Raw genomic sequence first — 27983 nt, forward strand, 5'->3', positions numbered from 1 at the left:
CACTGCATTCATCTCATATGCTTTACAATAGTATTGATCAAGATTATGATAGCATGTCACTTCAGAAATTATCATTGTTATCGTTACCTACTCGAGGGCGAGTAGGAACTAAGCTTGGGGATGCTTGATACGTCTCAAATGTATCTATAATTTCTTATGTTCCATGCTACTTTTATGACAATACTCACATGTTTTATACACACTTTATGTCATTATTATGCATTTTCCGGCACTAACCTATTGACGAGATGACGAAAAGCAGTTGTTGTTTTCTGCTGTTTTTGGTTTCAGAAATCCTACAAAGGAAATATTCTCAGAATTGGACGAAATCAACGCCCAGGGTCTTATTTTTCTATGAAGCTTCCAGAAGACCGAAGAGGATACGAGGTGGGGCGACGAGGCGCCGACACCACAGGGCCGCGCGGCCTGGGTGGGGCCCGCGCCGCCCTATGGTGTGGGCCCCCCGTGCCGCCTCCAACCCTACCCTTCCGCCTACTTATAGCCTTCGTCGCGAAAACCCCTGTACCGAGAGCCACGATACGGAAAACCTTCCAGAGACGCCGTCGCCGCCAATCCCATCTCGGGGGATTCAGGAGATCGCCTCCGGCACCCTGCCGGAGAGGGGAATCATCTCCCGGATGACTCTTCATCACCATGATCGCCTCCGGATTGATGCGTGAGTAGTTCACCCCTGGACTATGGGTCCATAGCAGTAGCTAGATGGTTGTCTTCTCCTAATTGTGCTATCATGTTAGATCTTGTGAGCTGCCTATCATGATCAAGATCATCTATTTGTAATGCTACATGTTGTGTTTGTTGGGATCCGATGAATATGGAATACTATGTCAAGTTGATTATCAATCTATCATATATGTGTTGTTTATGTTCTTGCATGCTCTCCGTTGCTAGTAGAGGCTCTGGCCAAGTTGATACTTGTAAATCCAAGAGGGAGTATTTATGCTCGATAGTGGGTTCATGCCTCCATTGAATGCAGGACAAGTGACGAGAAAGTTCTAAGGTTGTGGATGTGCTGTTGCCACTAGGGATAAAACATCAATGCTTTGTCTAAGGATATTTGTGTTGATTACATTACGCACCATACTTAATGCAATTGTCTGTTGTTTGCAACTTAATACTGGAAGGGGTGCGGATGCTAACCCGAAGGTGGACTTTTTAGGCATAGATGCATGCTGGATAGAGGTCTATGTACTTTGTCGTAATGCCCTGATTAAATATCATAGTAGTCATCGTGATATGTATGTGCATTGTTATGCCCTCTTTATTTGTCAATTGCCCAACTGTAATTTGTTCACCCAACATGCTATTTATCTTATGGGAGAGACACCACTAGTGAACTGTGGACCCCGGTCCATTCTTTTACATCTGAAATACAATCTACTGCAATACTTGTTCTTTACTGTTATTCGCAAACAAACATCATCTTCCACACTATACATTTAATCCTTTGTTTACAGCAAGCCGGTGAGATTGACAACCTCACTGTTACGTTGGGGCAAAGTACTTTGATTGTGTTGTGCAGGTTCCACGTTGGCGCCGGAATCCCTGGTGTTGCGCCGCACTACACTCCGTCACCAACAACCTTCACGTGTTCCTTGACTCCTACTGGTTCGATAACCTTGGTTTTTTACTGAGGGAAAACTTGCTACTGTGCGCGTCACACCTTCCTCTTGGGGTTCCCAACGCTGCACGCCATCACTGGTTCACAAGAGATGATATACCACGGTACGAGTAAAGAGTACTTGTCGGTAACGAGGTTGAACTACGTATGGAGATACCGATGATCGAACCTCGAACAAGTAAAGTATCGCGTGACAAAGGGAATCGGTATCGTATGTAAATGGTTCAATCGATCACTAAGTTATCGTTGAATGTGTGGGAGCCATTATGGATCTCCAGATCCCTCTATTGGTTATTGGTCGGAGAGGAGTCTCAACCATGTCTGCATAGTTCACGAACCGTAGGGTGACACACTTAAGGTTTGATGTCGTTTTAAGTAGATATGGAATATGGAATGGAGTTCGAATGTTGTTCGGAGTCTCGGATGGGATCCAGGACATCACGAGGAGGTTCGGAATGATCCGGAGAATAAGATTCATATATGGGAAGTCATTTTCCGGAGTTCGGAAAAAGTCCGGTGTTTTGACCGGAGCTTCTAGAAAGTTTTGGAAGGACCGGAATAGTCCGGAATATTGTGGAAGGTTCCGGAAGTGTCCGGGATGACCCGGACTGTCTAAGGAAGTCCGGAGGGTTCCATAATAGGTGTATCCATGTTTTCCTTAAGGGTTAAGAAGTTTCCCCTAAGGCAGATTCACATTTGGCAAAAGAGTCCTAGTTCTAGTAGATTTTGGCTGACAGAAACCTACCGGAACTCTACCAAACTTTGGGGGCAGGTCTTGGACGACCCAAGGACCTTTTCCACCTATAAAAGGAGGGCAAGGGGAGCCCCAAGAGGTGCACAAGTCGCAGCCCTAGCTCCCTCTCCCCAAACCCTAGCCGCCCCTTCCTCCTCATCCCTCTTGCACGGCTACGGCGAAGCCCTGCAGGATTTCTCCACCACCACCGCCACCACGCCGTCGTGCTGGCGGAATTCCGAGGAGGATCTACTACATCCGCTGCCTGCTGTAATGGGGAGAAGGACGTCGTCATCAACACCGTACGTGTGACCGAGTGCGGAGGTGATGCCTGATTGTGGCACCGTCAAGATCTTCTACGCGCTTTTGAAAGCGGCAAGTGATCGACTACATCCACCACGAGATTTATCTCGTTAATGCTTAGCGATCTTCGAGGGTATGTTGATCTTCACCTCGTTGCTAGATTAGATCTTGGCTTGTTATTCGTTCTTGCGGTAGGAAATTTTTTGTTTTCTATGCTACGAATCCCATCAGTGGTATCAGAGTCGTGTCTATGCATAGATTGGTTGCACGAGTAGAACACAATGGTTTTGTGGGCATTGATGCTTTTGTTGCCTTTAGTTCGTGTACTTTGCATCTTGCGGGATGGTGGGATGAAGCGGCTTGGGCTAACTTTACATGACCGCGTTCATGAGATTTGCTCCACGCTTGACATGCAACTTGTATTGCATAAGTGGCTTTGCGGGTGTCTGTCTCTCCCACCATAGTGAAGATTCAATCTACTCTTTCTATTGACAACACTAGTATCACCGTTGTGGTTCATGTTCGTAGGTAGATTGGATCTTACTCGAAAATCTTAAACCACGTAAAATATGCAAACCAAATTAGAGGCGTCTAACTTGTTTTTGCAGGGTTTGGTGATGTGATATGGCCATGATGTGATGATGAATATGTATGAGATGATCATTATTGTATTGTGGCAACCGGTGATGGCGTGTAACTCATACGTTCGTTGGGAACCCCAAGAGGAAGGTATGATGCGCACAGCAGCAAGTTTTCCCTCAGAAAGAAACCAAGGTTTATCGAACCAGGAGGAGCCAAGAAGCACGTTGAAGGTTGATGGCGGCGGGATGTAGTGCGGCGCAACACCAGAGATTCCGGCGCCAACGTGGAACCTGCACAACACAACCAAAGTACTTTGCCCCAACGAAACAGTGAGGTTGTCAATCTCACCGGCTTGCTGTAACAAAGGATTAACCGTATTGTGTGGAAGATGATTTTTTGCAGAAAACAGTAGAACAGGTATTGCAGTAGATTGTATTTCAGTAAAGAGAATTGGACCGGGGTCCACAGTTCACTAGAGGTGTCTCTCCCATAAGATAAAAGCATGTTGGGTGAACAAATTACAGTTGGCCAATTGACAAATAAAGAGGGCATGACCATGCACATACATATCATGATGAGTATAGTGAGATTTAATTGGGCATTACGACAAAGTACATAGACCGCCATCCAACTGCATCTATGCCTAAAAAGTCCACCTTCAGGTTATCATCCGAACCCCCTCCAGTATTAAGTTGCAAAGCAACAGACAATTGCATTAAGTATGGTGCGTAATGTAATCAACAACTACATCCTTAGACATAGCATCAATGTTTTATCCCTAGTGGCAACAGCACAACACAACCTTAGAACTTTCTGTCACTGTCCCAGGTGTCAATGCAGGCATGAACCCACTATCGAGCATAAGTACTCCCTCTTGGAGTTACAAGCATCTACTTGGCCAGAGCATCTACTAGTAACGGAAAGCATGCAAGATCATAAACAACACGTAGATATAACTTTGATAATCAACATAACAAGTATTCTCTATTCATCGGATCCCAACAAACGCAACATATAGAATTACAGATAGATGATCTTGATCATGTTAGGCAGCTCACAAGATCCGACAATGATAGCACAATGGGGAGAAGACAACCATCTAGCTACAGCTATGGACCCATAGTCCAGGGGTAGACTACTCACTCGTCACTCCGGAGGCGACCATGGCGGTGTAGAGTCCTCCGGGAGATGATTCCCTCTCTCCGGCAGGGTGCCGGAGGCGATCTCCTGGATCCCCCGAGATGGGATCGGCGGCGGCGTCTCAGTATGTTTTCTCGTATCGTGGCTCTCGGTTCTGGGGGTTTCGTCACGGAGGCTATTTGTAGGCGGAAGGGCAGGTCAAGAGGCGGCACGGGGGGCCCACACCATAGGGCCGCGCGGCCAAGGGGGGGGGCCGCGCCGCCCTAGGGTTTGGCTCCCTTGTGGCCCCTCTTCGTCTCTCCTTCGGACTTCTGGAAGCTTCGTGGAAAAATAGGCCCCTGGGCTTTGATTTCGTCCAATTCCGAGAATATTTCGTTACTAGGATTTCTGAAACCAAAAACAGCAGAACAAAGAATCGGCACTTCGGCATCTTGTTAATAGGTTAGTTCCAGAAAATGCACGAATATGACATAAAGTGTGCATAAAACATGTAGATAACATCAATAATGTGGCATGGATCATAAGAAATTATCGATACGTCAGAGACGTATCAGCATCCCCAAGCTTAGTTCTGCTCGTCCCAAGCAGGTAAAACGATAACACAGATAATTTCTGGAGTGACATGCCATCATAATCTTGATCATACTATTTGTAAAGCATATGTAGTGAATGCAGCGATCAAAACAATGTATATGACATGAGTAAACAAGTGAATCATAAAGCAAAGACTTTTCATGAATAGCACTTCAAGACAAGCATCAATAAGTCTTGCATAAGAGTTAACTCATAAAGCAATAATTCAAAGTAAAGGTATTGAAGCAACACAAAAGAAGATTAAGTTTCAGCGGTTGCTTTCAACTTGTAACATGTATATCTCATGGATATTGTCAACATAGAGTAATATAATAAGTGCAATAAGCAAGTATGTAGGAATCAATGCATAGTTCACACAAGTGTTTGCTTCTTGAGGTGGAGAGAAATAGGTGAACTGACTCAACATTGAAAGTAAAAGAATGGTCCTCCATAGAGGAAAAGCATCGATTGCTATATTTGTGCTAGAGCTTTGATTTTGAAAACATGAAACAATTTTGTCAACGGTAGTAATAAAGCATATGCATCATGTAAATTATATCTTATAAGTTGCAAGCCTCATGCATAGTGTACTAATAGTGCCCGCACCTTGTCCTAATTAACTTGGACTACCGGATCATCACAATGCACTGTTTTTACCAAGTGTCATAAAGGGGTACCTCTATGCTGTCTGTACAAAGGTCTAAGGAGAAAGCTCGCATTGGATTTCTCGCTATTGATTATTCTTCAACTTAGACATCCATACCAGGACAACATAGACAACAGATAATGGACTCCTCTTTTATGCATAAGCATGTAACAACAATTAATAATTTTCTCATTTGAGATTGAGGATATATGTCCAAAACTGAAACTTCCACCATGGATCATGGCTTTAGTTAGCGGCCCAATGTTCTTCTCTAACATATGCATGCTTAACCATAAGGTGGTAGATCTCTCTTACTTCAGACAAGACGGACATGCATAGCAACTCACATGAAATTCAACAATGAATAGTTGATGGCGTCCCCAGTGAACATGGTTATCGCACAACAAGCAACTTAATAAGAGATAAAGTGCATAATTACATATTCAATACCACAATAGTTTTTAAGCTATTTGTCCCATGAGCTATATATTGCAAAGGTGAATGATGGAATTTTAAAGGTAGCACTCAAGCAATATACTTTGGAATGGCGGAAAATACCATGTAGTAGGTAGGTATGGTGGACACAAATGGCATAGTGGTTGGCTCAAGTATTTTGGATGCATGAGAAGTATTCCCTCTCGATACAAGGTTTAGGCTAGCAAGGTTTATTTGAAACAAACACAAGGGTGAACCGGTGCAGCAAAACTCACATAAAAGACATATTGAAAACATTATAAGACTCTACACCGTCTTCCTTGTTGTTCAAACTCAATACTAGAAATTATCTAGACCTTAGAGAAACCAAATATGCAAACCAAATTTAAGCATGCTCTATGTATTTCTTCATTAATGGGTGCAAAGCATATGATGCAAGAGCTTAATCATGAGCACAACAATTGCCAAGTATCACATTACCCAAGACATTTATAGCAATTACTACATGTATCATTTTCAAATTCCAACCATATAACAATTTAACGAAGGAGAAACTTCGCCATGAATACTATGAGTAGAAACCAAGGACATACTTGTCCATATGCTACAGCGGAGCGTGTCTCTCTCCCATAAAATGTGAATGCTAGGATCCATTTTATTCAAACAAAACAAAAAACAAAAACAAACCGACGCTCCAAGAAAAAGCACATAAGATGTGATGGAATAAAAATATAGTTTCAGGGGAGGAACCTGATAATGTTGTCGATGAAGAAGGGGATGCCTTGGGCATCCCCAAGCTTAGACGCTTGAGTCTTCTTGATATATGCAGGGGTGGACCACCGGGGCATCCCCAAGCTTAGAGCTTTCACTCTCCTTGATCATGTTGCATCATACTCCTCTCTTGATCCTTGAAAACTTCCTCCACACCAAACTCGAAACAACTCATTAGAGGGGTAGTGCACAATATAAATTGACATATTCAGAGGTGACACAATCATTCTTAACACTTCTGGACATTGCATAATGCTACTAGACATTAGTGGATCAAAGAAATTCATCCAACATAGCAAAAGAGGCAATGCGAAATAAAAGGCAGAATCTGTCAAAACAGAACAGTTCGTATTGACGAATTTTAAAATGGCACCAGACTTGCTCAAATGAAAATGCTCAAATTGAATGAAAGTTGCGTACATATCTGAGGATCATGCACGTAAATTGGCTTAATTTTCTGAGCTACCTACAGGGAGGTAGACCCAGATTCGTGACAGAAAAGAAATCTGGAACTGCGCAGTAATCCAAATCTAGTACTTACTTTTCTATCAAAGGCTTAACTTGGCACAACAAAACACAAAACTAAGATAAGGAGAGGTTGCTACAGTAGTAAACAACTTCCAAGACACAAAATAAAAACAAAGTACTGTGGGTAAAAATACATGGGTTATCTCCCAAGAAATTCTTTCTTTATAGCCATTAAGATAGGCTCAGCAGTTTTGATGATGCACTCGCAAGAAATGGTATTTAAAGCAAAAGAGAGCTTCAAGAAGCAAATTCAAAACACATTTAAGTCTAACGTGCTTCCTATGCATAGGAATCTTGTAAATAAACAAGTTCATGAAGCATAATGCAACTAGCATAGAAAGATAAAACAAGTGTAGCTTCAAAAATTTCAGCACATAGAGAGGTGTTTTAGTAACATGAAAATTTCTACAACCATATTTTCCTCTCTCATAATAACTTTCAGTAGTGTCATGAGCAAACTCAACAATATAACTATCACATAAAGCATTCTTATCATGAGTCTCATACATAAAATTATTACTCTCCACATAAGCATAATCAATTTTATTAGTTCTAGTGGGAGCAAATTCAACAAAGTGGCTATCATCATATATAGGAGGCATATTGTAATCATAAAAGAAAATTTTCTCCTCAATGCTTGGGGGACTAAAAAGATCATGCTCATCAGAGCCAGCTTCCCCAAGCTTAGAATTTTCCATAGCATTAGCAACAATGGTGTTCAAAGCATTCATAGTAATAACATTCCCATTAGCATGCATATAAAGTTCCATGGGTTTTTTAATTCTCTCTTCAAACACATCATGTCCTAATTCAAGATAAAGTTCATAAAGGTCTCTCATATTTTTGTTGTTTTCCATTATGCTTAACTAGTGAAATAAAAACATGCATGATATTAAGTAAAGTAAATGCAAGTAACTAATTTTTTTGTGTTTTTGATATAGAGTGCAAACAAGATAGTAAATAAAGTAAAGCTAGCAACTAATTTTTGTTTTGTTTTGATTTAGTGCAGCAAACAAAGTAGTAAATAAAATAAAGCAAGACAAAAACAAAGTAAAGAGATTGAGAAGTGGAGACTCCCCTTGCAGCGTGTCTTGATCTCCCCGGCAACGGCGCCAGAAAAAGAGCTTGATGGCGTGTAACTCACACGTTCGTTGGGAACCCCAAGAGGAAGGTATGATGCGCACAGCAGCAAGTTTTCCCTCAGAAAGAAACCAAGGTTTATCGAACCAGGAGGAGCCAAGAAGCACGTTGAAGGTTGATGGTGGCGGGATGTAGTGCGGCGCAACACCAGAGATTCCGGCGCCAACGTGGAACCTGCACAACACAACCAAAGTACTTTGCCCCAACGAAACAGTGAGGTTGTCAATCTCACCGGCTTGCTGTAACAAAGGATTAACCGTATTGTGTGGAAGATGATTGTTTGCAGAAAACAGTAGAACAGGTATTGCAGTAGATTGTATTTCAGTAAAGAGAATTGGACCGGGGTCCACAGTTCACTAGAGGTGTCTCTCCCATAAGATAAAAGCATGTTGGGTGAACAAATTACAGTTGGGCAATTGACAAATAAAGAGGGCATGACCATGCACATACATATCATGATGAGTATAGTGAGATTTAATTGGGCATTACGACAAAGTACATAGACCGCCATCCAACTGCATCTATGCCTAAAAAGTCCACCTTCAGGTTATCATCCGAACCCCCTCCAGTATTAAGTTGCAAAGCAACAGACAATTGCATTAAGTATGGTGCGTAATGTAATCAACAACTACATCCTTAGACATAGCATCAATGTTTTATCCCTAGTGGCAACAGCACAACACAACCTTAGAACTTTCTGTCACTGTCCCAGGTGTCAATGCAGGCATGAACCCACTATCGAGCATAAGTACTCCCTCTTGGAGTTACAAGCATCTACTTGGCCAGAGCATCTACTAGTAACGGAAAGCATGCAAGATCATAAACAACACGTAGATATAACTTTGATAATCAACATAACAAGTATTCTCTATTCATCGGATCCCAACAAACGCAACATATAGAATTACAGATAGATGATCTTGGTCATGTTAGGCAGCTCACAAGATCCGACAATGATAGCACAATGGGGAGAAGACAACCATCTAGCTACAGCTATGGACCCATAGTCCAGGGGTAGACTACTCACTCATCACTCCGGAGGCGACCATGGCGGTGTAGAGTCCTCCGGGAGATGATTCCCTCTCTCCGGCAGGGTGCCGGAGGCGATCTCCTGGATCCCCCGAGATGGGATCGGCGGCGGCGGCGTCTCAGTAAGGTTTTCCGTATCGTGGCTCTCGGTACTGGGGGTTTCGTCACGGAGGCTATTTGTAGGCGGAAGGGCAGGTCAAGAGGCGGCACGGGGGGCCCACACCATAGGGCCGCGCGGCCAAGGGGGGGGGCCGCGCCGCCCTAGGGTTTGGCTCCCTCGTGGCCCCTCTTCGTCTCCCCTTCGGACTTCTGGAAGCTTCGTGGAAAAATAGGCCCCTGGGCTTTGATTTCGTCCAATTCCGAGAATATTTCGTTACTAGGATTTCTGAAACCAAAAACAGCAGAAAACAGCAACTGGCACTTCGGCATCTTGTTAATAGGTTAGTTCCAGAAAATGCACGAATATGACATAAAGTGTGCATAAAACATGTAGATAACATCAATAATGTGGCATGGATCATAAGAAATTATCGATACGTCGGAGACGTATCAACCGGCAGGAGCCTTATGGTTGTCTTTATATTTCATGTAGTAGTATTATTTCAAAGTAGTTGTAATAGTTGCTACATGTGGTGAACAACCATGAAGACGGCGCCATGGACCTTGACGCTACGCCGACGATGATGGAGATCATGCTCGTTGATGATGGAGATCATGTCTGTGCTTTGGAGATGAAGATCAAAGGCGCAAAGACTAAAGGGTCATATCATATCACATATGAATTGCATGTGATGTTAATCCTTTATGCATCTTATCTTGCTTAGATCGCGAAGGTAGCATTATAAGATGATCCCTCACATTAGTATCAAGATAATAAAGTGTTCTCCCCTCGTATGCACCGTTGCTACAGTTCGTCATTTTGAAGCATCTCGTGATGATCGGATGTGATAGATTCTACGTTCACATACAATGGGTGTAAGCCATGTTGCACACGTGGAAATACTTGGGTTTGATTGACGAGCCTAGCATGTACAGACATGGCCTCGGAACACAGGAAACCGAAAGGTTGAACACGAGTCATATGGATGATATGATCAACATGTTGATGTTCTCCATTGAAGCTACATCATCTCACGTGATGATCGGTTTTGGTGTAGTGGATATGGATCGTGTACCACTAAACAACTATGAGGGATGTTGTATTAAGTGGGAGTTCATTAGTAATTAGATTAAAACATGAACTAATTATCATGAACATAGTCTGAATATTATTTTGAATTAAATTTGTAGAATTGGCATCCATTTTCTACGATGCGCTAGTCTTGTAATTGAGATAGAAATATTGTTAAGTGTGACAAGTAACTTTACGGACTGGTACCGTATTGTTAAAGAATCAAGAAATGATTAAGTCCTTTTGCAAACTTTTAGTAAACCTCACATTGCTGATTCAAAGAACAATGGTTTCAATTAGTACCTAAAATCATCTTGTCTCCGTGAAACTTGAAGTTCAAATCCGTTTGAAAAGTAAGGAGCTGGAAATTTAGTTTTCAGAGATAAGCGAGGTATGAGATATATGTGATATCTAAGACCTTATTGCAAGATGATAGAATATAATCTGGTGAGACTACATAAACTCATAAGTTTTATGGGAATGTACGAAGGTTGAAGACGCCAGGCGTCCCGATCCTCCAACTAGTTGGGCACTAACGATATTCGCATATCCATGAAGTGATCGTCCTTAGTATGCACCGTTGCTAAGACTCGTCGTTTCGAAGCATCACGTGATGATCGGGTGTTATAGATTCTACGTGTGCATACAACGGGTGCAAGCCATATTTGCACATGCGAATACTAAGGTTAAACTTTACGAGCCTAGCATGTACAGACATGGTCTCGGAAAGTCGTCATGATTTGATGGATAAAATTATGAGTGAAATTGTTCATCACATTAAAAGTTACTAATAGTGAAATCTGGGACACTTGTCATGTGATGATCAACTTCAAAGTAAGAACCTCAAGGTTATTGGTAATTGACCAATGGACCTAGAAGTTATTGAAGGTGAAGTGTTTTCTGAGAATGAGGAAAGCTAAAAGAGAAACTACAAAAGATTTTTGGCAGAAAGAAAGAAAAGACTAGAAAGTCTAGCTCAGGTGTATATAGATGATATACATGTTATGAATGTATTTCTTGTTTGGTCACACAATGAAATTCTTGGGTATTTGTACCATATTGGTTGGTATGAGGTGTCATACAAAACAACGCAATACAAGAATACAATGGCCTAAGTGACTGACAAGGAATATGGTAGGAATGCACGTCTGGAACAAAATAAAGTGTTATTGTGTTCGTCGTTGGCATTCTACCTAGCCCTTCAGATTTATAATAAAGAACTTTATAATTGTTGTTTTTGTTCTGGTCAAATGAAAATAATGAGTTGTTCAAATTTTGACAGTATTCCATATACGATGGACAAGTTATTATAAGTCTTTATGGTGAAACGCACATGCATAACACTGACGCTAAAATGCCATAAGGCAAATGATTTGAATTCCACTTATTTGTGGAACCGCCATTTAGGTCATGTTAGAAAGGAACGCATGAAGAAACTCCATGCAGATGGATTTTTGGTGTCATTTGATTTTTGAATCGTTTGGCACTTGCAAATCTTTTCTAAAGAGAATGACTGAAATACCGTTCATAGGCCAAAAGTTGAATGGGCAACTAACTTAGTGGAAACATGCATGATGATGTATGTGGTTCACTGGGCATAGTTGTGTGCGGGAGATTCTTCTACTTCATGAAAACTTCCAACAATGAATTGAGTATATATATGTGGATATATTTATTCGATAAGGAAGAAGTTTGAAACATTTGAATGGATTCAAATAAATTTCAGCATGAAGTGGAAATCATCGTAATAGAAAAGTCAAATATCTATGATTGGATCATGGTGGAAATATTTGAATTACGAGTTTTAGCGAACATCTAAGAGAGTTATGAAATTGTTCTATAACTCACATTTCTTGGAGTATCATAGTGATGATGGAGTATCCGAGAGATGTATCCAAACCTTGTTGGGTCAATGATGAGATAAAATAAAATGATGCCATTATATTTTTGTGGATTATTCTTTAGTGACTACCGCTTTTACACTAAATAGAGCATCATCATAATCCGTTGAAATGACACCATGTGAGTTATGGCATGGGTATAAACCCTAATAGTCCTTTCTTAAATTTTGGTATGCATAGCATAAGTAAATAAGTTTAAAACCAAAGTCGGATGAATGTCTTTGTTGGTTATCCCAGAGAATTGATTGGGAATTCTTTCCACTATGGAGACAAAGATAAAAGTGTTTGTCGATGTTTCTTACTTATTTCCAAAAAATTGTTTCTAGCGAAGTATTTGAGTGGGAGGACAATGGAACTTGATAAGGTTTATGAACCTGAGCATGATGATCAGAGTAGCGCAACATCGGAAATGGTTCCGGAAGCGGCCACGACGATCATGGCTCCCATGTCTACAAAATGTTATAGTCATGGAGATCAAAGTACCTATTGAACCTTGTAGATATGGTTTACTTTGTGATCAAATAAATGATTTGTGGACAAAGGATTGATTTTGAACAATGATAAACCAACTACATACAAAGAAGTTATGATGGGCCCTGACTCCGTTAAAATGGCTATGCGCCATGAAATCCAAGATAGGTGAATACTTTTTGAAAGTAAATGGATCTATAAAATTGATGGACTTGGATGGAATATCCTTGAAGAAGCTCGACTTGTCAAAAAGTTGTTTACGACAAAGTTCAAAGAGTTGACTACGATAAGATTAGATCTTCCGTAGCGGTGCTTATAGTCTATGTGGATTATTCTAGTAATCGCTACATATTTCTTTATGAGATATGATAGTAGGATGGCAGAAATACATTTCTTACCAGAAGTGTGTATGAAGGAAGTATACTAGATACAAACCAAGAGTTTTGATGGTCCGTGGAATACTAGATAAGTATACAAACATCAATTGGATGAAGTGAGTATCGCGGAGTTGGAATCTTCACCGGATGAAATAGTCAAAGAGTTTTTTGATTTCATCAGAAACGATGAAGATGCTTGCGTTTGCAAGACATTAAGTGGGAGCGCTGAGACATAGTTATAATATTATGAGGACATATCATTGATTATAAATGATGTAACTATATACTTATATGTTTAAAAAGGTTTCATTGAGAATTAACTTCAATGAAAGAATATGGACTGAAACATATTTAGTGTCAAGATCTATGAAGATAGATTGAAACACATAATAAGTTTAAGTCAAAGTACATAGAATGAATACTGAAGTAGTTCAATATAAAAATAATAAGAAGGTGTTCTTTTCCATGTGAAGGTTTAACAAGACTTGAGTGTATTTGACACTCGATGAGTAAAAACACATGAGTGATTATAGATCACGAATAATATGTACACAATCAGATGACCTGTGCTCTAAAGTGTTATGAGCATGTACCAGAATGATTCATGTGATGATCATTGGACGACAGTAAGAATATCCTTGAGTACTTTATAAGAACCAAGGATATATATATAGTTTTGTATGGGGTAATGACAAACAAATCGATGTAAAGTGTTGCACCGATATTAGTTTGGTCACATATAAAAATGAATTTCAAATCTCAGTTAGGCTAAGTGTTGTTTAAAAGGTAGCACAATGCTAGATTTAGAAGAGTTCTAAATATTGTGACGGATTCTACAAACGAAGGCGGAGTATGTCATTTTTTGACAATGACTGAGGATGTTTAAGTCGAGGAGTTCTTTGAGAACTTGGTGTAGTTCTGATAGTGTCAGAACTTTGAAGCTATATTGTGTGTGACAATATTAGTGACATATTTCAGACCGCGGAATTAAGGTTCCACCAGAAGACCGAACATATACGATTAATGCCGACTCATTTGGAAAATGAGTGATGCGTTCAGACGCAAATGAATTGCAAAATACATACGTTTCTGAGCGTGTCAGATCCGTTGACTAAAACCTCTCCCGTGAGCAAAACATGATAAAGCACCAGAAGGCTACGGAACCTTCTAAGGCAGATTAAGGGTTAAGAAGTTTCCCCTAAGGCAGATTCGCATTTGGCAAAAGAGTCCTAGTTCTAGTAGGTTTCGGCTGACAGAAACCTACCGGAACTCTACCAAACTTTGGGGGCAGGTCTTGGACGACCCAAGGACCTTTTCCACCTATAAAAGGAGGGCAAGGGGAGCCCCAAGAGGTGCACAAGTCGCAGCCCTAGCTCCCTCTCCCCAAACCCTAGCCGCCCCTTCCTCCTCATCCCTCTTGCACGGCTACGGCGAAGCCCTGCAGGATTTCTCCACCACCACCGCTACCACGCCATCGTGCTGGCGGGATTCCGAGGAGGATCTACTACATCTGCTACCCGCTGGAACGGGGATAAGGACGTCGTCATCAACACCGTACGTGTGACCGAGTGCGGAGGTGCTGCCCGATTGTGGCACCGTCAAGATCTTCTACGCGCTTTTGAAAGCGGCAAGTGATCGACTACATCCACCACGAGATTTATCTCGTTTATGCTTAGCGATCTTCGAGGGTATGTTGACCTTCACCTCGTTGCTGCCATCTACTAGATTAGATCTTGGCTTGTTATTCGTTCTTGCGGTAGGAAATTTTTTGTTTTCTATGCATCGAATCCCATCAGGCTCGGCATGCCAAGTGCTGCTACCGAGCAGCCCAGTATCTGGCCCGTCATGCAAGATAGGATACAAAAAATTCTGGTACCTACCGGGTCCAGTGCCGGGTTGGATCGTTTTTGGCCCAAGCGGTCATATTTTTGAGGGGCTATAAAATGGGCTTCTTCCCCATTGTTCTTAGGGTTTTTTGGCACATTTTTTACCACTATTGTTAACCTTCTTGAGCTTGCTTCCTGATGGCGTGTAACTCACACGTTCGTTGGGAACCCCAAGAGGAAGGTATGATGCGCACAGCAGCAAGTTTTCCCTCAGAAAGAAACCAAGGTTTATCGAACCAGGAGGAGCCAAGAAGCACGTTGAAGGTTGATGGCGGCGGGATGTAGTGCGGCGCAACACCAGGGATTCCGGCGCCAACGTGGAACCTGCACAACACAACCAAAGTACTTTGCCCCAACGAAACAGTGAGGTTGTCAATCTCAGCGGCTTGCTGTAACAAAGGATTAACCGTATTGTGTGGAAGATGATTGTTTGCAGAAAACAGTAGAACAAGTATTGCAGTAGATTGTATGCGATGTAAAGAATAGGACCGGGGTCCACAGTTCACTAGAGGTGTCTCTCCCATAAGATAAATAGCATGTTGGGTGAACAAATTACAGTCAGGCAATTGACAAATAGAGAGGGCATAACAATGCACATACATGATATGATGAGTATTGTGAGATTTAATTGGGCATTACGACAAAGTACATAGACCGCTATCCAGCATGCATCTATGCCTAAAAAGTCCACCTTCAGGTTATCATCCGAACCCCTTCCAGTATTAAGTTGCAAAACAACAGACAATTGCATTAAGTATGGTGCGTAATGTAATCAATAACTACATCCTCGGACATAGCATCAATGGGCAACAGCACATCCACAACCTTAGAACTTTCTGTCACTGTCCCAGATTTAATGGAGGCATGAACCCACTATCGAGCATAAATACTCCCTCTTGGAGTTAAGAATAAAAACTTGGCCAGAGCCTCTACTAATAATGGAGAGCATGCAAGATCATAAACAACACATAGGTAATAGATTGATAATCAACATAACATAGTATTCTCTATCCATCGGATCCCGACAAACACAACATATAGAATTACAGATAGATGATCTTGATCATGTTAGGCAGCTCACAAGATCCAACAATGAAGCACATAAGGAGAAGACAACCATCTAGCTACTGCTATGGACCCATAGTCCAGGGGTGAACTACTCACTCATCACTCCGGAGGCGACCATGGCGCTGAAGAGTCCTCCGGGAGATGATTCCCCTCTCCGGCAGGGTGCCGGAGGTGATCTCCAGAATCCCCCGAGATGGGATTGGCGGCGGCGGCGTCTCAGTAAGGTTTTCCGTATCGTGGCTCTCGGTACTGGGGGTTTCGCGACGGAGGCTTTAAGTAGGCGGAAGGGCAACGCGGGGGGCCACATGAGGGCCCCACACGCCAGGGCCGCGCGGCCTAGGGCTGGGCCGCGCCGCCCTGTTGTGGCGGCGCCTCGTGGCCCCACTTCCTTTCCCCCTCGGTCTTCTGGAAGCTTCGTGCAAAAATAGGACCCTGGGCGTTGATTTCGTCCAATTCCGAGAATATTTCCTTTGTAGGATTTCTGAAACCAAAAACAGTAGAAAACAGCAACTGGCTCTTCGGCATCTTGTTAATAGGTTTGTGCCGGAAAATGCATAAATACGACATATAATGTGTATAAAACATGTAGATATCATCAATAATGTGGCATGGAACATAAGAAATTATCGATACGTCGGAGACGTATCAGCATCCCCAAGCTTAGTTCCTGCTCGTCCCGAGCAGGTAAACGATAACAAAGATAATTTCTGGAGTGACATGCCATCATAACCTTGATCATACTATTGTAAGCATATGTAATGAATGCAGCGATCAAAACAATGGTAATGACATGAGTAAACAAATGAATCATAAAGCAAAGACTTTTAATGAATAGTACTTCAAGACAAGCATCAATAAGTCTTGCATAAGAGTTAACTCATAAAGCAATAAATTAAAGTAAAGGTATTGAAGCAACACAAAGGAAGATTAAGTTTCAGCGGTTGCTTTCAACTTATAACATGTATATCTCATGGATATTGTCAATGTAAAGTAATATAACAAGTGCAATATGCAAGTATGTAGGAATCAATGCACAGTTCACACAAGTGTTTGCTTCTTGAGGTGGAGAGAGATAGGTGAACTGACTCAACATAAAAGTAAAAGAAAGGTCCTTCAAAGAGGAAAGCATCGATTGCTATATTTGTGCTAGAGCTTTTATTTTGAAAACATGAAACAATTTTGTCAACGGTAGTAATAAAGCATATGTATTATGTAAGTTATATCTTACAAGTTGCAAGCCTCATGCATAGTATACTAATAGTGCCTGCACCTTGTCCTAATTAGCTTGGACTACCGGATCATCGCAATACACATGTTTTAACCGAGTGTCACAAAGGGGTACCTCCATGCCGCCTGTACAAAGGTCTAAGGAGAAAGCTCACATTTTGGATTTCTCGCTTTTGATTATTCTCAACTTAGACATCCATACCGGGACAACATGGACAACAGATAATGGACTCCTCTTTAATGCATAAGCATGTAGCAACAATTAGTGTTCTCATATGAGATTCAGGATATATGTCCAAAACGGAAACTTCCACCATGATTCATGGCTTTAGTTAGCGGCCCAATGTTCTTCTCTAACAATATGCATGCTCTAACCATTAAAGTGGTAGATCTCTCTTACTTCAGACAAGACGGACATGCATAGCAACTCACATGATATTCAACAAAGAGTTGATGGCGTCCCCAGAAGCATGGTTATCGCACAACAAGCAACTTAATAAGAGATAAAGTGCATAAGTACATATTCAATACCACAATAGTTTTTAAGGCTATTTTGTCCCATGAGCTATATATTGCAAAGGCGAATGATGGAAATTTAAAGGTAGCACTCAAGCAATTTACTTTGGAATGGCGGAGAAATACCATGTAGTAGGTAGGTATGGTGGACACAAATGGCATAGTGGTTGGCTCAAGGATTTTGGATGCATGAGAAGTATTCCCTCTCGATACAAGGTTTAGGCTAGCAAGGTTATTTGAAACAAACACAAGGATGAACCGGTGCAGCAAAACTCACATAAAAGACATATTGTAAACATTATAAGACTTTACACCGTCTTCCTTGTTGTTCAAAACTCAATACTAGATATTATCTAGACTTTAGAGAGACCAAATATGCAAACCAAATTTAGCAAGCTCTAGGTGTTTCTTCATTAATGGGTGCAAAGTATATGATGCAAGAGCTTAAACATGAGCACAACAATTGTCAAGTATCAAATTATTCAAGACATTTTAGAATTACTACATGTAGCATTTCCCGATTCCAACCATATAACAATTTAACGAAGAAGATTCAACCTTCGCCATGAATACTATGAGTAAGGCCTAAGGACATATTTGTCCATATGCAACAGCGGAGTGTGTCTCTCTCCCACACAATGAATGCTAGGATCCATTTTATTCAAACAAAACAAAAACAAAAACAAACCGACGCTCCAAGCAAAGCACATAAGATGTGACTGAATGAAAATATAGTTTCAGGGGAGGAACCTGATGATGTTGTCGATGAAGAAGGGGATGCCTTGGGCATCCCCAAGCTTAGACGCTTGAGTCTTCTTAGAATATGCAGGGGTGAACCACCGGGGCATCCCCAAGCTTAGAGCTTTCACTCTCCTTGATCATATTGCATCATTTCCCTCTCTTGATCCTTGAAAACTTCCTCCACACCAAACTCGAAACAACTCATTAGAGGGTTAGTGCACAATAAAAATTAACAAGTTCAGAGGTGACATAATCATTCTTAACACTTCTGGACATTGCATAAAGCTACTGGACATTAATGGATCAAAGAAATTCATCCAACATAGCAAAAGAGGCAATGCGAAATAAAAGGCAGAATCTGTCAAAACAGAGCAGTTCGTAAAGACGAATTTTAAAATGGCACCAGACTTGCTCAAATGAAAATGCCCAAATTGAATGAAAGTTGCGTACATATCTGAGGATCACGCACGTAAATTGGAATATTTTTCTGAGCTACCTACAGAGAGGCAGGTCGAAATTAGTGACAGCAAAGAAATCTGTAACTGCGCAGTAATCCAAATCTAGTATGAACCTTACTATCAAAGACTTTACTTGGCACAACAAAACACAAAACTAAGATAAGGAGAGGTTGCTACAGTAGTAAACAACTTCCAAGACTCAAATATAAAACAAAAATACTGTAGTAAAAACATGGGTTGTCTCCCATAAGCGCTTTTCTTTAACGCCTTTCAGCTAGGCGCAGAAAGTGTGTATCAAGTAACATCAAGAGACGAAGCATCAACATCATAATTCGTTCTAATAATAGAATCAAAAGGTAAATTCATTCTCTTTCTAGGGAAGTGTTCCATACCTTTCTTGAGAGGAAATTGATATTTAATATTACCTTCCTTCATATCAATGGTAGCACCAACAGTTCGAAGAAAAGGTCTTCCCAATATAATGGGACAAGATGCATTGCATTCAATACCCAAGACAACAAAATCAACGGGGACAAGGTTATTGTTAACCATAATACGAACATTATTAACTCTCCCCAAAGGTTTCTTTATAACATTGTCAGCGAGATTAACATCCAAATAACAATTTTTTAATGGTGGCAAGTCAAGCATATCATAAATTTTCTTAGGCATAACAGAAATACTTGCACCAAGATCACATAAAGCATTACAATCAAAGTCGTTGATCTTCATCTTAATGATGGGCTCCCAACCATCTTCTAACTTTCTAGGAATAGAGGTTTCAAGTTTTAGTTTCTCTTCTCTAGCTTTTATGAGAGCATTTGTAATATGTTTTGTAAAGGCCAAATTTATAGCACTAGCATTGGGACTTTTAGCAAGTTTTTGTAAGAACTTTATAACTTCAGAGATGTGGCAATCATCAAAATCTAAATCATTATGAGCTACAGCAATGGGATCATCATCCCCAATGTTGGAAAAAATTTCAGCAGTTTTATCACAAGCAGTTTCAGCAGTTTTAGCAGTTTCCAGCAGTTTTGCAGGCTTTGCATTAGAAGTAGAAACATTGCCAACACCAATTCTTTCACCATTATTAGTAGGAGGTGCAGCAACATGTGGAGCATTAACATTACTAGTGGTGGTAATAGTCCAAACTTTAGCTACATTATTCTCTTTAGCTAGTTTTTCATTTTCTTCTCTATCCCACCTAGCACGCAATTCAGCCATTAATCTTATATTCTCATTAATTCTAACTTGGATGGCATTTGCTGTAGTAACAATTTTATTTTCAATATCCATATTAGGCATAACTTTCGACTTCAAAAGATCAACATCAGAGGCAAGACTATCAACCTTAGAAGCGAGAATATCAATTTTATTGAGCTTTTCCTCAACAGATTTGTTAAAAGCAGTTTGTGTACTAATAAATTCTTTAAGCATAGCTTCAAGACCAGGGGGTACACTCCTATTATTGTTGTAAGAATTCCCATAAGAATTACCATAACCGTTACCATTATTATAAGGATATGGCCTATAGTTATTACTAGAATTGTTCCGATAAGCATTGTTGTTGAAATTATTATTTTTAATGAAGTTTACATCAACATGTTCTTCTTGAGCAACCAATGAAGCTAATGGAACATTATTAGGATCAACATTAGTCCTATCATTCACAAGCATAGACATAATAGCATCAATCTTATCACTCAAGGAAGAGGATTCTTCGACAGAATTTACCTTCTTACCTTGTGGAGCTCTTTCCGTGTGCCATTCAGAGTAATTGATCATCATATTATCAAGAAGCTTTGTAGCCGCCCCCAAAGTGATGGACATAAAGGTACCTCCAGCAGCTGAATCCAATAGGTTCCGCGAAGAAAAATTTAGTCATGCATAGAAGGTTTGGATGATCATCCAAGTAGTCAGTCCATGGGTTGGGCAATTCTTTACCAAAGATTTCATTCTCTCCCATGCTTGAGCAACATGTTCATTATCTAATTGCTTAAAATTCATTATGCTACTTCTCAAAGATATAATTTTAGCGGGAGGATAATATCTACCAATAAAAGCATCCTTACATTTAGTCCATGAATCAATACTATTCTTAGGCAAAGATAGCAACCAATCTTTAGCTCTTCCTCTTAATGAGAAAGGAAACAATTTCAATTTTATAATATCACCATCTACATCTTTATACTTTTGCATTTCACACAATTCAACAAAATTATTGAGATGGGCAGCAGCATCATCAGAACTAACACCAGAAAATTGCTCTCTCATAACAAGATTCAGTAAAGCAGGTTTAATTTCAAAGAATTCTGCTGTAGTAGCAGGTGGAGCAATAGGTGTGCATAGGAAATCATTATTATTTGTGGTTGTGAAGTCACACAACTTAGTGTTTTCAGGAGTATTCATTTTAGCAACAGTAAATAAAGCAAACTAGATAAAGTAAATGCAAGTAACTAATTTTTTTGTGTTTTTGATATAGAGAACAAGGCAGTAAATAAAGTAAAGCTAGCAACTAATTTTTTTGTGTTTTGATATAATGCAGCAAACAAAGTAGTAAATAAAATAAAGCAAGACAAAAACAAAGTAAAGAGATTGGATTGTGGAGACTCCCCTTGCAGCGTGTCTTGATCTCCCCGGCAACGGCGCCAGAAAAAGTGCTTGATGGCGTGTAACTCACACGTTCGTTGGGAACCCCAAGAGGAAGGTATGATGCGCACAGCAGCAAGTTTTCCCTCAGAAAGAAACCAAGGTTTATCGAACCAGGAGGAGCCAAGAAGCACGTTGAAGGTTGATGGCGGCGGGATGTAGTGCGGCGCAACACCAGGGATTCCGGCGCCAACGTGGAACCTGCACAACACAACCAAAGTACTTTGCCCCAACGAAACAGTGAGGTTGTCAATCTCAGCGGCTTGCTGTAACAAAGGATTAACCATATTGTGTGGAAGATGATTGTTTGCAGAAAACAGTAGAACAAGTATTGCAGTAGATTGTATGCGATGTAAAGAATAGGACCGGGGTCCACAGTTCACTAGAGGTGTCTCTCCCATAAGATAAATAGCATGTTGGGTGAATAAATTACAGTCAGGCAATTGACAAATAGAGAGGGCATAACAATGCACATACATGATATGATGAGTATTGTGAGATTTAATTGGGCATTACGACAAAGTACATAGACCGCTATCCAGCATGCATCTATGCCTAAAAAGTCCACCTTCAGGTTATCATCCGAACCCCTTCCAGTATTAAGTTGCAAAACAACAGACAATTGCATTAAGTATGGTGCGTAATGTAATCAATAACTACATCCTCGGACATAGCATCAATGGGCAACAGCACATCCACAACCTTAGAACTTTCTCATCCTTTGTCCCAGATTTAATGGAGGCATGAACCCACTATCGAGCATAAATACTCCCTCTTGGAGTTAAGAGTAAAAACTTGGCCAGAGCCTCTACTAATAACGGAGAGCATGCAAGATCATAAACAAGACATAGGTAATAGATTGATAATCAACATAACATAGTATTCTCTATCCATCGGATCCCGACAAACACAACATATAGAATTACAGATAGATGATCTTGATCATGTTAGGCAGCTCACAAGATCCAACAATGAAGCACATAAGGAGAAGACAACCATCTAGCTACTGCTATGGACCCATAGTCCAGGGGTGAACTACTCACTCATCACTCCGGAGGCGACCATGGCGGTGAAGAGTCCTCCGGGAGATGATTCCCCTCTCCGGCAGGGTGCCGGAGGTGATCTCCAGAATCCCCCGAGATGGGATTGGCGGCGGCGGCGTCTCAGTAAGGTTTTCCGTATCGTGGCTCTCGGTACTGGGGGTTTCGCGACGGAGGCTTTAAGTAGGCAGAAGGGCAACGCGGGGGGCCACACGAGGGCCCCACACGCCAGGGCCGCGCGGCCTAGGGCTGGGCCGCGCCGCCCTGTTGTGGCGGCGCCTCGTGGCCCCACTTCCTTTCCCCCTCGGTCTTCTGGAAGCTTCGTGCAAAAATAGGACCCTGGGCGTTGATTTCGTCCAATTCCGAGAATATTTCCTTTGTAGGATTTCTGAAACCAAAAACAGTAGAAAACAACAACTGGCTCTTCGGCATCTTGTTAATAGGTTAGTGCCGGAAAATGCATAAATACGACATATAATGTGTATAAAACATGTAGATATCATCAATAATGTGGCATGGAACATAAGAAATTATCGATACATCGGAGACGTATCACTTCCCCTCCCATTCCTCCCATGATTCTTCCATATTATTGAGGGATTTGGAAGATGAGATCTAGATCTACAACCTCCTCCAATCCATTCCTCCTCTAAGTGAGGGGAACTCTTGGGATCTAGATCTTGGAGTCATTTGTTGATTTCGTCCATTGTTCCTCCTCTCTAATTCCATCTTAGCATTTGTTGCTTTGGTGGGATTTGAGTGTGAGGGATTTGAACACCTTTGGTGTTCTTGCTTTGCATCATTGCATAGTGTTGATCTCTCCAGCACGATTCGTTTGAGTGAGAGATCGTGAGCTTGTTATTCTTGGAGGGTGACCTCCTAGTTGGCTTGGTTGGTGTCCCGGTGACCTCTTCGTGGAAGATTGTGAAGGGGCCCGGGCTTCTCCTTCGTGGATCTTGTGAAGTGGCTGTGGAGCTTGCCATCTCCGGAGTGGAGGAAAAGCTAGCCATAAGGAAAGGGCCATTATCCTTCGTGGAATTGGCTTGGACAAGAAGGTGAGCCTTCGTGGCGTTGGAAAATCCTTCGTGAGATCCCCACCTCTCCAAATGTGACGTACCTTCTTGCAAAAGAAGGGAACATGGGAATGCATCTTCGTCTCCGCGTGCCTCGGTTATTTCTATACCCGAGTTTACTCTCCTTTGTGATAGCCAGCGAGCTTGTAGTATTTATTATATCTTGCTATCACTTGTTGTTCATATATATATTGTGCTATCTTGCTTAGCTCTAGTTGTTGTTATTGCACTTAGTTGAGCCTAGCATATTTAGGGTTTGTGCTTATAAAATAAGCGTTAGTTTAATTCCGCATTCTTACAAGCCAAATTCGTCAGAGTTTTTATATCGCCTATTCACCCCCCTCCCCTCCCCTCTAGGCGACATCTTGTCCTTTCAATTGGTATTAGAGCAAGGTCTCTTCTTGTTTAAGGCTTCACCGCCTTGAGAGTAAAGATGTCAGCTAGTAATATAGTGCACAATGACACAATTATCTTTGATGGCACAGATTATCTTTTATGGAGAAATCGCATGCTTAGTAATCTTAGGACCGTGTATCCGAATATAGAGCGATTTCTAGATGTAGGTTTTTCTCCTCTGATGGATCCTAAAAATCTATCTTTAGAGGATGAGAAAAAATTACATCTTGAAGCTCAAGTATCTAATGAGTTTTTATCCTCCTTGAGACCAGATTTTTGTAGGTTCTTGATATTTATAAAGCGAAAGTAATCTCATGAGATGTGGATCAAGCTTAAGGAAATATTTGGTGGATCCATTTCTCATATGGTCGGTGGTGTCTCCGAGGAGCTCTCTTCCCCTTCACATAATGAAGAGCTCCAAGTTGCTTCCACCTCCGGCAGTGATGAGTTCTCATCTTCTTCCACTTCACCAACATGTAGCAAGACACGAGGTAATGATATGGTGAGTGGTGAGGAAAATTGCAATGTTGATATTGTGCTAAATGGTGATGATTCTTCATCTCTATCCCATTGCAATGTTTCATCTTTGGACTTAAACACATCTAGCACTGAAAATGTCTTACATCCTTGCGTTGATAGTCCTTGCATATCATGTATAAACTCCTTACATAAATCCCATCATGATATTCTTGCTTTGTCTTCTTGCCATGAACAAAATGCTTCTATTTCCTCTAGTTGTTTGTTGTCTAACAATGTAAAGGAAATTGAACAATCTATGAGGCATGAGACTCTCATGAATGTAGATTCCAAAACATCTTCATCATCATCCTCCGGTATGCACATGTGCCTTATGGCAAAGGGACCAAAGGTAACTCCTACCTTGAATCCCAACACATCTTCGAATGATGAGAGTAATGGTGATGAATAAAGATGAAGATGCTATACTTAAAGGCCTTTACAATGTTAGATGCACCCTTCGTGGTGATAAATTTGATTTCTTGATGGACTCCCTCAATGAAAGGGATGAGTCCATTGAGGAGTTGGAATCTCATATTGAAAATGAGAAAAGGAGATTCAATCTCCTTAGACAAGAGCTAAAAAATGAAAGGTGCATAACTAATGGTCTTAAGCAAGAAATGGAATCCTATGTGCTTGAAAAAGAAAAATCTATTGTTGATGCTTGTGCTACTAACTCTACTTTTTGTGAAGCATCTATCTTAAAGGAGAATGTTGAGCTAAGGGCTCAACTTGATTTGCTAACTAGCAATTATAGGGAATAGGAAGAAATTCATAAAAAGCTCTCGGGCTCTCATGATGATCTCCTAATCTCCTATGATGGGATAAAGTTATCTCATGAGGCTAGTATCACTAAGGTAACATCTTGTGAGACTCATGTTGAAATTAGCACAACCTCTACTCAAAATGCTATATTGCCTTGTGCTAGTCCTAGTAATCCATCTAGACAAACTATTGATACACCTTGTGTTGGATTACTTGCTTTGCCTTGTTGCTATAACAATAAAGCTTATACTTCCTCTAGTCCTTGTATTTCCACTAACCATGTAGAGGAAATCAAAGAGCTCGAGGCCAAAGTCCTTTCTTTGAAGAAAGACTTGGAAAAAAGTCATGAAGGGAAATCCACACTTGACAAGATTTTGAGTGTGCAACAATCCCCCAATGACAAGAGTGGACTTGGATTCAACTCCAATAACAAGAAAAACTGCAAGAGAAAGATCAACAATAATAAGGGCCAAGACAAAGTCAAGGATCCAACCAAGATTGTTTGCTTAAAGTGCAAGGTTGAAGGGCATCATGTTAGATCATGCCCATTGAAGAAGAAGCACTTGAGTAAAAAGCAACAAGGGAAGCGGCCTCATGGTAAAGGTCAATCACAAGTTCAACTTCAAGTTGAAGATAGGCCACTTCCCAAGAAGAACCAAGATAAAGTTCCCCAAGTAAATAAATCAATAAATAAGAGTAAGGGGAACACTTGCTACTTATGTCGTGAGAAGGGGCACTTTGCTTCTTCTTGTTTAAATGGTACCTTATCTAACCCTATCATAGTTGATGATGATTATTCTCTTGGGAAGGATAAGGATGGCAATGTGTTTGCAAAGTTTGTTGGAACTCAAATTGGTGTCAAGAAAAGAACCATTTGGGTTGCCAAACCTATTCTGACTAACCTCTTAGGACCCAACTTTGTTGGGGACCAACAAGCTCAAACTTGATCAATAGGTGTATGTGGAGGGCATTGGAGACCTGGCTACTTCATGAAGAATTAAGGGATATTCATATATTATATTTTGACCAAGCCAAGTCGTAAGGATAATCATCTCCCTATATTATAACCAATGTGCCTCTTTGCGGTAACTTGTACTTCAACTCTTCATATTAATTGTAAGTTACTTGCCCCTTCGCATGTTTGGTTTTATACCAAATATGTTTGTATGTGTTGTGTCTTACTTGCCTATCTTGTGTGTTCAATTATGTTTGTTTGACTCATCATTTACTTGTTTATTATTTTAGCCTAATGCATCTTGATGATATCTTATTTGGCTCTCTTTGAGTGATTAATGGAACATCCCATTTTGGGGGAGTGATATTCCTTGTGCATCTCTCTTTCTTTAAAATGTGTGTACATGGGTACCACCACTTAGTATTGATATTGCAAGACTATCTAGTCACTTTGTGGTGTGTCATACTCATGAGAAATTCAAATTCTAAATGTCCATTAATCATCTCTAGTCGATTTTTAATTGCCTCTTGATTAGAAAAAATGTTTATCACATTATGGGGGAGCAATATGTTTTGTACATATCACAAGCCTAGAAAATGTGAACATATGAGGTTATGCCACTTAGAGTTGATACTCTTAATTATCTTGTTCCTAGGTGGCATGTTTGCTCAAACCAGCTCCACTTTTATTAAAAAGCTTTTATCGCTCATCTTATAGGTTCTTGTTTGTGTAAGAAATTCTTGGTGCGGTTTTGCTCAAATACATATCTCTATATCTTATGTGGGACACCGTTTGCTTCAAGTTACTCTAATCATTGTTGTGCGTGATTATTTGACTAGTTGAAGCTATCAAGAATCTTCATCCGTGCATAGTGCTTAATCCTATGCCTTTTATTGTGTAGTTGATCCTTACTATCCTTGGCAATATACCACCGGAAATTAATTTCAATATTCTCATTGTCTTCGACAATTACTAACCTTGTATGTGGTAACATCTGTGGATCATCTTCATCTTGGATTGTCGTTTTATTTGCCACTTAGAGTTGATATTTTTAATTATCTTATTCCTAGGTGGCATGTTTTCTCAAACAATATCACTCTTATTAAAATCTCCCTTTGCTTATCTTTTGGTTTTTGTTTGAGTAAGAGATTCTTGGTGCGGTTTTCTCAAAGACATATCTATACATCTTATTTGGGAAATCGTTTGCTCCAAGTTATTATAATCATTGCTTTGCATGATTGGATATATTGATAA

Source organism: Lolium perenne, chromosome 2, assembly GCF_019359855.2.
Source record: "Lolium perenne isolate Kyuss_39 chromosome 2, Kyuss_2.0, whole genome shotgun sequence".
Lineage (NCBI taxonomy): Eukaryota > Viridiplantae > Streptophyta > Magnoliopsida > Poales > Poaceae > Lolium > Lolium perenne.